Source organism: Anomaloglossus baeobatrachus, chromosome 6 (assembly GCF_048569485.1).
Source record: "Anomaloglossus baeobatrachus isolate aAnoBae1 chromosome 6, aAnoBae1.hap1, whole genome shotgun sequence".
NCBI classification, from domain to species: Eukaryota; Metazoa; Chordata; class Amphibia; order Anura; family Aromobatidae; genus Anomaloglossus; species Anomaloglossus baeobatrachus.
Genome location: NC_134358.1, coordinates 522,043,025 through 522,057,725, shown reverse-complemented (window position 1 = coordinate 522,057,725; position 14,701 = coordinate 522,043,025). Strand labels below are relative to the sequence as shown.

At 47.6% G+C, this 14,701-nt stretch overlaps 1 long non-coding RNA gene across 1 annotated transcript; it reads right to left on the bottom strand.

The window, feature by feature from the left end:
- Positions 1-2,366: 2,366 nt before the first annotated feature.
- Positions 2,367-14,701, bottom strand: LOC142244536 (uncharacterized). The gene is made up of 4 exons (XR_012724578.1): positions 14,657-14,701; positions 14,471-14,509; positions 4,702-4,758; positions 2,367-2,434 (listed from the first exon to the last, which is right to left on the bottom strand). It is a non-coding gene; the product is annotated as an uncharacterized LOC142244536 (long non-coding RNA).

Sequence of the window (14,701 nt, the reverse complement as noted above, 5' to 3'; positions counted from 1 at the left end):
TAAACATCCCGCCCACCTCCTTCCTTCCGCATTGGCGGCTGGAGCCGCGAGATGCAGGTAAGATCTGTTCAATGTTCCCGGGGTGTCACACACTGCGATGTGTGCTGCCTCGGGAACATTGCACAACCACACATTCAATTCATGAGGAATGAACGACGTGTATGCGATGAACGTATTTTCGTTCAATCGCAATCGCACGTACCTGTCGCACACTACAATGTACCTTATGATGCCGGATGTGCGTCAATTACGACGTGACCCCGCCGACACATCGTAAGATATATTGTAGTATGTAAAGCCGGCTTTAAGGCCGCTTTACACGCTACGACATCACTAAAGCGATGTCGTTGGGGTCACAGAATTTGTGACGCACATCCGGCCGCGTTAGCGATGCCGTTGCGTGTGACACCTATGAGCGATTTTGAATCGTCGCAAAAACGTGCAAAATCGCTAATCGGTGACATGCCCCCCTATTCCCAATTATCGTTGCTGCTGCAGGTACGATGTTGTTCGTCGTTCCTGCGGCAGCACACATCGCTACGTGTGACACCGCAGAAACGAGGAACTTCACCTTACCTGCGGCCGCCAGCAATGAGGAAGGAAGGAGGTGGACGGGATGTTACGTCCCGCTCATCTCCGCCCCTCCGCTTCTATTGGCCGGCCGCTTAGTGATGTCGCGGTGACGGCGAACGCACCTCCCCCTTGAGGGAGGGATTGTCCGGCAGTCACAGCGACGTCGCTGAACAGGTATGTGCGTGTGACGCTGCCGTAGCGATAATGTTCGCTAAGGCAGCGATCACCACATATCAGCCGTACAACGGGGGCGGGTGCTATCGCGCTCGATATCGCTAGCAATTGCTAGCGATGTCGCAGCGTGTAAAGTACCTCTTACAGTGAAAAATTACTGAGGACTTCAACCATTGAAGGTCGTGGATTACTTACGGCAGTCTCTCTCTTCTTTCTCTTGCGATCTTCACAGACTTTCCAAAGCGCCTGTGTGATGGCCTGGACCCCAGGGGTCACAGAATAACATCACATACACACACACCCCCTTCCCTGGTCAGGAACACCCGTCAAACAAAACCCTTGTTGCCTCCCTCCAGGGTCTGATGTCCACACCAGGTGGGGCGGAGCCAGGCGGTTGGTCCCACCCACTGAGGAGTTCACAGTCCTGGAGGCGGGAAAGAGCAGTTAGTTGAGTTTTTGGAGAGTTGAAGTGGAGAAGTGGGGAGAGAGAGACTGTGTGTGTCTGTGTCGAAGCCCAGGCACCATCAGCAAGGTCGGCAGACGGTGGTGGCCGTCTGCAGTAGTTGGTGGAGGTCTACGGAACCGTAGGACCAGGGTCGGGCGTTGGCCCACCGGTACCGAACCGGGGAGTGGATCAAAGCCAAGCACCAAGGCAGGGTACTCGGACCCCGACTAGGCTTGGAAGCCGCCATAACAGTCAAATTACCTGATTGCGGTCTGGACCTCAGAGGTTCATTCCCAACCAAGTCCTGTCAGAAGGCAACAGCCCAACCCGTCCGGATAAGTGACACCGCCAACGGCCAGAGATCCAAGGGCCAGCGCCTGCGGGCAAAACGGGCTCTCCCGACACGTACAAGCCGGGGAGCGGACCACCCGTGGGAATCCATAGGGGTCAAACACTTACACACAGGTGCAGGGAAAGACAGCCACCATCAACCCGTCGGGGGAGTGAAGACACCGCAGCCGACTGCGGGCCCCATCCATCCAGCCGTTTGGTTTACCAGAGACTCATCCTTGACTACCTGAGTGAGTACACTAGTGCCACCTGGCATAGCGCTGCACAGAAACGCTGCCCCGCGTCCACGCTGCCTCCCCGCATCAGCACCTGCACCTATCCCCTGTACCACGCTCCCTCCTACCGGGCCCCGGGACAACAGCCCCTACCCACGGAGGGGCCAACACCTCAGCTGCTCTCTGCCATCGCTCCCGGGAAACCCCGTCACCAGCAGCAGTGGTGCCCATCCTCACCACAACCCCGTGGGTGGCGTCACAACCGACATCCCACCACCAAACCTCCCCTTTTCACTCATGGGCAAGGAGGCGCTGCTCGAGTCCCTGGGTCCGGCCCCGTGCTCGAGCCACCGAGGAGCAGAAGCACCGGATCCGAGCGCCAGAGATCCCCCAAGCGAGCGGCGTTCCCAAAACCCCTCCGCCTGCGACACCTGAAATAACAAATGCCGATCTGGTTAGTAAAATTGATGCTTAGAAAGTCTCCGGAGAAAGTTACTTGACTGAACACAACTGCTATAGATGTGTCTCTGGGTAACTTTTTCCTGGAGTCTCCGGATGTTGAATGTCGGCGAGTACGTGATATTCTCACCATCTCTCTACTTACATTCTGGTCTCCTTCCTGGCCGGTGTCATGTGGATTGTCTCCTCACCGTCCTCTTCTCCTTCCTCTTCCTCACTAATAGACACATAACATAGACTCTATATAACGACTCTCAGAAACTACCATTCTTATAATTACTCATTTTATATGATACATTTTTCTGAAAAGTTCTGCATTTCTATCCGTCATCCCTGTTATCCTGCAGATACCAACCAATAGCATAATGGAGGCTGCCTTTCAGGCCGGACTGGCCATCAGGTAATTCTGTCAAATACCAGATGGGCCAGTCCTGGCGTGTGCAGCATCAATTGCAACTCTATTAGCAGTACCGACATCTTCAGGATGCCCAAAAGTATGACGGTCCTGCCACATTGTCCTCAGAGGAGTGTGGGAACATCATTCTGTATGGGGGGCATCATACTCTATGGGAACCATGGAAAATTGGCAAATAACTGTGTAGGTGCTGCAATACTATGAGGAGGCACAGTAGGGGGGTTATAAGAAGACACACTGGGGAAATATTATCATTATAAGAAGAACACAGGAGGAATTATTATTATTATTATTATTATTATTATTATTATTAATAAAACAATGCACAGGAGTGTTTGTATTATTAGAAGTAGGTCTGTGATCATTATTATAAGGGGTCATGGGGAGAATTATTAAAGGCGGCACAAAGCAATTAGTATTATAAGGAGGCACAGGGTTCCACCCTACCCCCGTCTTATAGTCACCTTCCAACGTATTAATACTTTACCGACGCCACACCAGTCCACGGAGCCATCTTGTGCCCATAGCTTCTCACTAGCTGGAAGTCAGAAGCTACATCACAGGCATCTATGAGAGCCAGAACGAGGCCAGAAAGAGGCTCCCATAGAGATGCATTGAAGAGTGCCCTCCAGGTCACCGGCAGGTCACTTTTTAGAGTAGAATGACTGAAGCACCAGTGGAAAAGGATGAAGGCGACGAAAGGTGAGGATAAGACAGGACCCAGGGGACTTAGACTGAAAGCACGCTACACAAGATGGAGGAGGCACCGTACTGAGACCAGCGACACCCATTGGACAAGACTGCCCCCTAGGTGAGTATTATAAAGCTGTTTTTACATTATACAGAGAGGCCTAGGCTCTTATATACAGTATTCTTGAGTGCTGTATAAAAGGGATCACTGGTGGGGGTCATAACCCATAAGAGAAAAACCTGGTGACAGGTTCCCTTTAATAATGCATCTTATCTGAAAAAATGGGGTTCAGAAATTAGATACTCTGAATGGTGTATCTAGGGACTACCATTCAAGGTATCTAATTTCTGAACCCCGTTTTTCAGATAAGTAACTATTTATTATTAAGGGCATAACTTGTTGAGGTTATACTTGTCTGGGTGTAATTACTGGTCCTGTATTATTGTTATTTCTAATAATTGTTGGGGCATTTCATATTGGGGTGCAGGGTGAATTAGGGAATTGTAGGGATTCCCGACAGTGAATGGGGGTGCCACAAACCTAGGGTACCCTCCATTTCTAGGTAGGGATATGTATAGGTCTTCTGGGGTCAGTTTATTCCCTTTCTATTGGGTATGTAATTATTGCTGTGATTTTCAGCAGTCTTCGTCACCTGCCCTCACTACTAGGGTTTGTTGGTCATCTGACTTTCACAGACAATTATTAAAAGTTATTTTTTATTGGGGTTCTTTCTATTCGTGGTTTTCTTTTACAATTGTGCCCCTTTATTATCAGCTGTGGCTTTGTTTTTTCTTGTCTGTTATATTGCAATATTAATATTATTAAATCTTGTATAGCGGTATTATTAGAAATATAGGTGGTAGTAATCCTTGATTTCCCACAGGCAGAGTAATTGAAGCATTACAGACCCCAATCTGTGGAAGAGGACAGAGACGGCATGGGCCTGTGTGCTTTTAAATGCCAGGGCTGAATTATAGCTCCAGTCGCTGCCATGTACGGTGGACTGTGTGTGGAAGATATACAGTATATGGTTTCATAAAACTCCCAGGCATGCTTCATAAAAAGTGCTCTAAGAAAAAGCGTCCATATTACTCACAGCAACCAATCAGATTAACTCTCTCATTGTAAAGGAATCTGGAATGCTGCAATCTGTATTCTGATTGGCTGTGATGGCCCACAATGAGACTGTCTTCAGAGAAGTGTTTATACATGAGTGGCCCTGTGTCTGCTGATGGCGGCTCAGTGACATTGTGGTGTGTGACATCCTCATGATTCTCCTACTCTTATTACATCATTTTCCCTTATAGATACATTGATTTTGGAAATAGGTTATATTGGGGACCCTCTTACAATATTTCTGTTTATTACACCAACTTACGGTATTGTCTCCAGAGAAGGACGGCGGGACCTTTTCCATTTCCGATATCTATTACGCCTATAATAGAACATACAGCTCTTGTTAGAATCACTAACACCTTGGCTCATATGAAGACTCTACAATATTCTCTATATAACCTGTCTGTCAGATAACAGCATGGACATCACCTCCAGAATCTATACAGCGCTACACTCACATAGATTGTACTGCACAGGATGAATGTCCTTTATTCTAGAACTCCAAGACAACAGTTGGTCGTGCAGAAATCAGGGTAAATTTACAGCATTACTGTATTTCACTCATGACCTCATTGTTATCTTATGATGTAAAGGGATGAGCAACAGTATGACGAATTCAACGTGGTCACCATTCTCTATTAATTAAATGTTATCCTTCACATGGATAAATGCCTATAAGTGATAGCGGCAATGTCATGATGCCATCACTATGTAGTCCACCCCTTATTGTTACAGAGGGGTGGGATTCAGCCGGTACTTACTGGTTGTTAATATGACTGCCAGTTTCCCGAAACAGCAAAAAGCAGTGCACCGATCCAGTGCTGAAGACCGGGGACCCACTAGTGTCAGCTGAATGTGCATTCTTAGACACACATTCAGTTGAAATGGATTGCAGTGCAAAACAAGCACCAGCTTCCTGCAATGCAATAGTTAAAATGGCCACTGGCTTATCAGAGGCCGGCAGCTGACGTTGGCATGCACATCGCCATCACATGGCCTTGTCCACATTGCACATAGAGCAAAAATGTGAATGAGAAGAGACGTAAGAAGAATTTTTATTTTTTATGTTGCAAAATTGGGGACCAGGATTGAAGACAAAAATAACAGGACTGAGGACATACAGGAGGAGAATGGGGGACATACGGGCCCCTAAAGAAGCATATATGGGGACCAGGATGGGACACATAAGGCTCCAGGATAATGGACATATGTTGTAGGAATGGGGGACATTTGGATCCAGGATGGAGGACATAAGGGCCAAAGATGGAGCACATAAAGGCCCAAGGTAAGGGACATATGGGTGTAAGATTGGGGAAATACAGGCCCAGGATGGAGGACTTGGGGAACAAGGATGGAGGACATAAGAGGCAAGAAGATGGGCTCAGGATGGAGGACTTGGGGGCCAAAATTGGGAACATACGAGACAAGGATGGAGGACATTGGAGACCATGATAGGGAATATAAAGGGACAGGATAAGGGACATAGGGGACAAGGATGGAGAATATATGGGCCCAGGATAGGAGACATGGGGGCATAGGATGGGGAAATACGGGCCCAAAATGGGGGACATAAGAACTCAGGATGATGGACATACAGGCCCAGGATGGAGGACATAGGGGACTAGAAAGAGGGAAATAAGAGTCTAGGATGGGAAACATAAGGGCTCAGGATGAGGGACATAGGGGTCCATGATGGAAAACATAGGGGACCAGGAAAGGAGACATGAGGGACATATGAGACCACGGTAGAGAACATAGGGGTCCAGGAAGGGGGACATACAGGCCCAGAATAAGTGACATACAGGGCCAGGATTGGGGACAGAACAGACCAAAATGGAGGATATAAGGGACAAGGACGTGGGCCATAAGGGACCAGAATGGAGGACATAAGGTTCCACGAGGGGGTACATGGGGGTCTTAGATGGCAGGATATACAAACCCAGAATGGGGCACATATGGGCCCAGGATAGAGGACATAATGTCCCATGATGAGGAACACCATAGTCCAGGATGGGGGACATGTGGGACTAGGATGGAGTACATAGGGGACCAATATAGAGGACATAGGGGCTCAGGAAGGGGGAAATAAGGGCTTTGGATGGGGAACATAACTGCCCAAAATGAGGGACATAAGGTACCAGGATGGAGGGTATAGGAAATCAGGAAGGGGGACATAAGGGACTCGGATGGGGGTCATAAGGGCCCAGGATGAAGCACATAGGGGTCAGGATGGAGGACATATGTGCCCAGGATGGGGATTTAGAGGACAAGAATGAAGGACATAATGGACCAGGAAAGGGACATAATGGCATAGGATGGAAAATATAAAGATCCTGGATGAGAGACATCCGGGCCCAGGATGGGGAACATAATGGAGGACTGAGGACATGGGAGCCTGAAATAGGGGGATATACAAGCCCAAGATGAGGGACATAAGGGCCCAGGATTGCGGACACATAGGCCCAGGATGGGGGATACAAGGGTCCAGGATTGCGGACATATAGGCCCAGGATGGGGGATACAAGGGTCCAGGATTGCGGACATATAGGCCCAGGATGGGGGATACAAGGGTCCAGGATAGGTCACATGTGGGACTAGGATGCAGAACATCGAGGACCAGGAAGGGGAACATAAGGACCCAGTATGGACAACATGGAAACTGAGAAGAGCGACATAACGGTACAGAAGGGGGGACATACAGGCCCAGGATGGGGGCATCCAGTGGCGGGGCCCGTGAGCTGGAGGCAGGAGGAGGGGGGGCCGCAGCTGACAGCCCAGGCTCCTTCCCTTTCACCTCCAGCTCACCGGGCCCCAGGGGGCGGGGCCGCCATCAGGGCAATGAGGGGGCCCGAGTCGCTCATAGAGAGCTGCCCTCTCTCCTACTCTGCACTGATGTATGTGATCGGTGCAGGACAGGAAATGTACTATGGAGGCTGCGGGGAAGGACCTGTCACCTCACTGATCATGTGCCTGATCACATGACCAGGGAACATCTAGGTCCTGCTGTTCAGCTGCAGCAGCCTCCGTGCAAGTCCCCGGGGTTTCTCTCCTGCTCTTCACTGATCAGACACTGCAAGATGAGGTCATGTATAGTGCGTGTAACTGTGCATGTAGCCTGTGTGTCTGGTGCCTCTGTCTGTCTCTTTCCCTGTCTCTCTCATTCCCTGTCTCTCTCATTCCCTGTCTGTCTCTCTCATTCCCTGTCTCTCTCTCTCATTCCCTGTCTGTCTCTCATTCCCTGTCTGTCTCTCTCATTCCCTGTCTCTCTCTCATTCCCTATCTGTCTATCTCTCTCATTCCCTGTCTGTCTCTGTCTCTCATTCCCTATCTGTCTGTCTCTCTCTCTCATTCCCTGTCTCTCTCTCTCATTCCTTATCTGTCTGTCTCTCTCTCTCATTCCCTATCTGCCTGTCGCTCTCTCTCTCTCATTCTCTGTCTGTCTCTCTCTCATTCCCTGTCTGTCTCTCTCTCATTCCCTGTCTGTCTCTCTCTCATTCCCTGTCTGTCTCTCTCTCTCTCATTCCCTATCTGTCTGTCTCTGTCTCTCATTCCCTGTCTGTCTCTCATTCCCTGTCTGTCTCTCTCATTCCCTATCTGTCTGTCTCTCTCTCATTCCCTGTCTCTCTCTCATTCCCTATCTGTCTATCTCTCTCATTCCCTGTCTCTCTCTCTCTCATTCCCTATCTGTCTCTGTCTCTCTCTCTCATTCCCTATCTGTCTCTGTCTCTCTGTCATTCCCTGTCTCTCTCTCATTCCCTGTCTGTCTCTGTCTCTCATTCCCTATCTGTCTGTCTCTCTCTCTCATTCCCTGTCTCTCTCTCTCATTCCCTATCTGTCTGTCTCTGTCTCTCATTCCCTATCTGTCTGTCTCTCTCTCTCATTCCTTATCTGTCTGTCGCTCTCTCTCTCATTCCCTATCTGTCTGTCTCTCTCTCTCATTCCCTATCTGTCTGTCTCTCTCTCTCTCATTCCCTATCTGTCTGTTTCTCTCTCTCATTCCCTATCTCTCTGTCTCTCTCTCTCTCATTCCCTGTCTGTCTCTCTCTCATTCCCTGTCTGTCTCTCTCTCTCATTCCCTATCTGTCTGTCTCTGTCTCTCATTCCCTATCTGTCTGTCTCTCTCTCATTCCCTATCTGTCTGTCGCTCTCTCTCTCTTTCTCTCATTCTCTGTCTGTCTCTCTCATTCCCTGTCTGTCTCTCTCTCTCATTCCCTATCTCTCTGTCTCTCTCTCTCTCATTCCCTGTCTGTCTCTCATTCCCTGTCTCTCTCTCATTCCCTGTCTGTCTGTCTCTGTCTCTCTCTCTCATTCCCTATCTGTCTCTCATTCCCTATCTGTCTGTCTCTCTCTCATTCCCTGTCTCTCTCTCATTCCCTATCTGTCTCTCATTCCCTATCTGTCTCTCATTCCCTATCTGTCTGTCTCTCTCTCATTCCCTGTCTCTCTCTCATTCCCTGTCTCTCTCTCATTCCCTATCTGTCTCTCATTCCCTATATGTCTGTCTCTCTCTCTCTTTCCCTGTCTCTCTCTCATTCCCTGTCTCTCTCTCATTCCCTGTCTCTCTCTCATTTCCTGTCTGTCTGTCTCTGTCTGTCTCTCTCTCATTCCCTATCTGTCTGTCGCGCTCTCTCATTCCCTATCTGTCTGTCGCTGTCTCTCATTCCCTGTCTCTCTCTCATTCCCTATCTGTCTGTCTCTCTCTCTCATTCCCTGTCTCTCTCTCTCATTCCCTATCTGTCTGTCGCTCTCATTCCCTATCTGTCTGTCTCTCTCATTCCCTGTCTCTCTCTCTCTCATTCCCTGTCTGTCTCTCTCTCATTCCCTATCTCTCTGTGTCTCTCTCTCTCTCTCATTCCCTATCTTTCTCTCTCTCTCATTCCCTATCTGTCTGTCTCTCTCTCTCATTCCCTATCTGTCTGTCTCTGTCTCTCATTCCCTATCTGTTTGTCGCTGTCTCTCATTCCCTGTCTGTCTGTCTCTCTCTCTCATTCCCTGTCTGTCTCTCTTATTCCCTGTCTGTCTCTCTCATTCCCTGTCTGTCTCTCTCTCATTCCCTGTCTGTCTCTCTCATTCCCTGTATGTCTCTCTCATTCCCTGTCTGTCTCTCTCATTCCCTATCTGTCTCTGTCTCTCATTCCCTATCTGTCTGTCTCTCTCTCTCATTCCCTATCTGTCTGTCGCTCTCTCTCTCTCATTCTCTGTCTGTCTCTCTCTCATTCCCTGTCTGTCTCTCTCTCATTCCCTGTCTGTCTCTCTCTCTTATTCCCTGTCTGTCTCTCCCTTATTCCCTGTCCGTCTCTCTCATTCCCTGTCTGTCTCTCTCATTCCCTGTCTGTCTCTCTCATTCCCTGTCTGTCTCTCTCATTCCCTGTCTGTCTCTCTCATTCCCTGTCTGTCTCTCTCATTCCCTATCTGTCTCTGTCTCTCATTCCCTATCTGTCTGTCTCTCTCTCTCATTCCCTATCTGTCTGTCGCTCTCTCTCTCTCATTCTCTGTCTGTCTCTCTCTCATTCCCTGTCTGTCTCTCTCTCATTCCCTGTCTGTCTCTCTCTCATTCCCTGTCTGTCTCTCTCTCATTCCCTGTCTGTCTATCTCTCTCATTCCCTATCTGTCTGTCTCTGTCTCTCTCTCTCTCTCATTCCCTGTCTGTCTCTTTCCATCTCTCCACCGGTATCATATTACCTCACACAGAAGCTTCTTACACTAGCAATGTCCTTTGTTACCTATAATAACCAATCACAGCTCCTATTAATGACCTCACCTACTAACTTCATTGACTTTAATGTAAGGAATTTTTTTGGAGAGTAACTGTAAGGCTTAAGACACACGGCATGAAATTCGGAGTGAGTGGGATGCGATAAAACATCGTACTCCACTCGGACAAATATTAGCCTATGTGCCAGCGCATATGAGCAATTATTTTCTCGGCCCCAATCGGACCGAGAAAACAATTGCAGCATGCTGCGATTGTTATGCGAGACTCTTTCTCTCGCACCCATTCAAGTGTATGGGGCGAGAGAAGAATCGCACTGCACTCGCGTTACACCGGTGTACCACGAGGGCAGTGCGAGAATGGCAATAGCTGGCTACGGAGGAGAGAGGGAGATAAATCCCTCCCTCCCCTCTGCAGCACTGGCCCGCCCCTCCTGAGTGCCGGCCCGTCCCCTGCAGCTGAGGTCCGATCGCATGATCGGAGCTCAGTCGCAGTGACACTCGCATGACAGTCGGCTCCTGCTGTACTGCCAGCGTGAGCCGAGTGTCATGCGAGGATCACAGTAGTGCCCTTTGTCGCCCTAGCCTAAAGCGCGGGGTTACATTTTCCCCTCAAAAATAGTCTATGACGTTCCCTGAGTCACATGAGGTGTCTGTGCAAAATATCGTGATTGTAAATGAGACGGTGCGGGTTCCTATAGCTGACACACAGACAGTGTGTGTGTATGTATATATATATATATATATATATATATATATATATAATATTATAATATAATCTATCCACACACACATACACAGCTTTATATATTAGATATACACATATGGCTGACGATTCTGTCTGGGGTTCGTCATTTTAATGACCCAAAAAATGGTGCATGCAGCTTTTTTTGTGCAGTCAAAATGACAACTAGCGGTTAATGTTTGATTGGTGAGGACTGTGCAGAATTGGTGATTTTCCAAGAGTGATGGTGGAACTGTGGAAGGTTGGAGGTCAGTATGCTAAGGAGGATCTCAGCTCCCCCGGTAAAGGCATCACCTGGGTCCTCTCTCTGGAGGACGGTGCAGGGAGGGCAGCTCCATGTTCAAAGAGGCAAAGTCCGGCAATAGAACAAAAGTTGTTTCTAGCATCACGTCCAAGAAAAAAGGTTAAAAACCAATTTTATTCCATAACTTGTGCAAATACAACAGGATATGTCTAACACTAAGAACCTCTGTTAGGTGTGAAACGCGTCAAACATTGTTTTATACTTCGTGGAAGTCCATCCAACCTAGTGTTGGTTTTAACCTTATGGAATAAAATTGGTTTTTAACCTTTTCTTGGACGTGATGCTGGAAACAACGTTTTTCTATTGCCGAAGGTTCGAGGGGTAGAGGCGGAGCTGTGGTGGAGTCTGAAGGGGTCCGAAAATTTTGTCAGTATCGGGTACGGAATTTCCTGGTGGCAACCCCGGCTGGAGGGGCCCAGGGCGGCTGCCCGCAGTGTGTGCGTTTTTACTTTCATGCATCCTGCCCCCGGGGCCGTCACCAAGCAGCTGATTACCGCTGCCGGTAGCCAGCACTGTTTGTATAGCTGCAGACTGGCCAACGCAGAGATTCAAACTCGCCCACACTGCACACTGTGCGCGGCCTGTGCTGAAGAGGAGGGAGTGGCCAGGCAGCAGCTTCTTCTAGTGAGAGATGCCAGGAGGAGAACAGCCAATCAGGAGAGGGGGAAGAAGCGGGAAAATGAAATGATGAAAATGAAAAGAGTGCAGCAGTGAAGGAGTAGAGACCACAAAAAAAGAGAGAAAAGGAAACAGAGAGCAGAGAAACAGTGAGAAGCGGACAACAGAAGGAATAGAAAGAAAAAGCAGAGGACAGGAGGAGCAGCCAGAAAGACTCACAGGAAGTGCAGCAGGGAGGCCTGAGCCACTATCATCATCTCTCACAGCACAGGAGCAGGTGAGTATTATAATGTACAAACGTCTGCCTGTAATACTACAGAAAAACTGCCCTGTGCTGTGCCATCACTCTGTGTGTGTGTTGCCCCTGTGCCAATACTGTGTGTGTGTTGCCCCTGTGCTGTGCCATCACTCTGTGTGTGTGTGTGTTGCCCCTGTGCCAATACTGTGTGTGTGTTGCCCCTGTGCTGTGCCATCACTCTGTGTGTGTGTGTTGCCCCTGTGCCAATACTGTGTGTGTGTTGCCCCTGTGCCAATACTGTGTGTGTGTTGCCCCTTTGCTGTGCCATCAGTGTGTGTGTGTGTGTGTGTGTGTGTGTGTGTATTATCCCTGTACTTTGCAGAGTTTTAATATAGATCCTAAGGCTATAAAGAGTCATAATCCTTACCATTAAATGGGGGAGACAGATGTGAATATTTATATTGTGTGTAGTGAGGGGCACGAAGAAGGACATCCCAACTTTAGGCCAAGTTCACATATTGCAGATTTTTTAGGGATTTGTGGTGTGATCCCACTGGTCTTAGTGCCGTGGCCTTTGCTCAGTAACAGGATGGTGGTTATATTCAGACTCTATGTGGTGATATTTGGTCATGGTGTGGCGGCATTATTTTGCAATGTAATAATACATTGCAAACCTTTATATCGTGGGTGTTGTTCAATAACACTATGTAGTAGTATGTGTTATTTCTGACTATAAGCCGCCCCCAATAATGCATGCCGGCCCCCAATAACACGTATCATGATTATTATGATAATGTTTTTTTGTTTGTTTGTTTTTTATCGGTGGGGGGGCCCCATTCAGACTTTTGCTATGGGGCCCCATGATTTCTATGTACTCCCCTGGGGACATCTATTAGATACGCCAATTCTGCTGCTTTGCCCAGCTCTCCAGATTGCACTGGTGGAGTGGCAATACGGGCTAGCGTATGACCGCACGCTGCGCTTTTGTCGTAACCATAAAAATGCACCTTGCGGAAAAAACCCGCATCTTGTGGCAAAAAAACGCATGCGGTTTTGGTTCGTTTTTGATGCATTTTTTGACCATGCATTTTTTATGTATTTTTTGTCACCAATGGGTGAAAAACGCAGGGAAAAACACAAAAAGAATTGACATGCTGCATTTTTCTGGTCACCACAAAAATGCAATTAAGAAATAATGTCTGGAACACCATTCTAAGTCTGAACTGGGTGCAAAAACCCTAAAAAAAACTTCACTATATAGAGAGAAGGGCTGCACACCAGTGACAGTGCAAGGGGAATAAATGTAAAGTAGAAACTGCTGTGTGAATACTGGCATGAACAATACAATAGCTATATGTGAGAATGTAAGAGAATACCGTGACGAGGTGTTGGGGCTCTGTTGTATTGATCATTTCAATAGATAAATTTCTCTTTATTTTTAAGTTCATGGCAGTTATGCAGATTCCATTGTCATATTTTCATTTTCACATATAGCTATTGTATTTTTCATGCCAGTATTCATACAGCAGTTTCTGCTTTACATTTATTCCCCTTGCACTGTCGCTGGTGTGCAGCCCTTCTCTCTATACCACAAAAATGCAGGCAAAAAAAAGCAACGTGCGCACAGCAAATCTGGAATCTCATAGACTTTGCTGGGGAAGGAAAAGCATGCAGTTTGTGGTGACTAAAAGATCACTACAAGCTGCACCAAAAACGCATCAAAAACTGCAGAGTGCGCATGGGGCTTAATACCTTTGGGGTGTGAATTGTGAGCTGTCATCAAGTTCTAGTGTTAGTAGTGGAAAGGCGTCTATCAGACACCCCCATTACCAACCCGGCAAGAGTAGAGTTAAAAATAAACACAGAACAGACACAGGGAAAAAAAGATTATTTTAATAAACACTCCCCCACACTCTCTTTTTCACCAATTTATTAATAAAATAAATCCTGGAAGTTCCGACGTAATCCAAAGAGTAATGTCCCACAACGCCCATCGATTGCTATGGAGCGTCGTTCTGAGAACTTTCTCAGAGGCCCTATAGATTACTGATGGTTAGAGGCAGCCCAGAATTTCTTTAGTACTAATTTTGAAAATAAGTAGTGACTGACAGTTTGATGGGAACATCGTGCACTTGGCAGGAGGCAATGAGACTATACATGAGGATATCAGTGGGGTAAGAAGGGGAAAGCGCTGATAATTTTAGCTGCTATTGCTTGAATTTTGTTGGTTGAGGAAAGTGTGTGAAAATGGGTGTGGCTAACAAGAGAGGTGTGGCATCCAAATGGGCGTGTTTCTCATATGGGCGTGGCTTCATAACAAAAACAGGGAACCTGTTGTTAATAATATTAATCGTCCCCCGGGTGCACATACTATCCAATATCAATGAGATAAGAAGAACAAGAAAGATCAATACCGGTATTTTGGCTTCCTCTTTCTCACTCTCTCTATCCAGCTATTAAAGAAAAGGCAAAGAAAAAAACAATTAATAATATTACACATAAAAATGGAAGATAAAATCTACTATTGAGCCTTAATGTAACCCATGCAGACATCTCCTGGGAGAATATAGGAGAATCAGTCCCAATTATATGATACATACATGTCATCAGGATAGTCCTCCTCCTCCTCTGATATATTATTCATC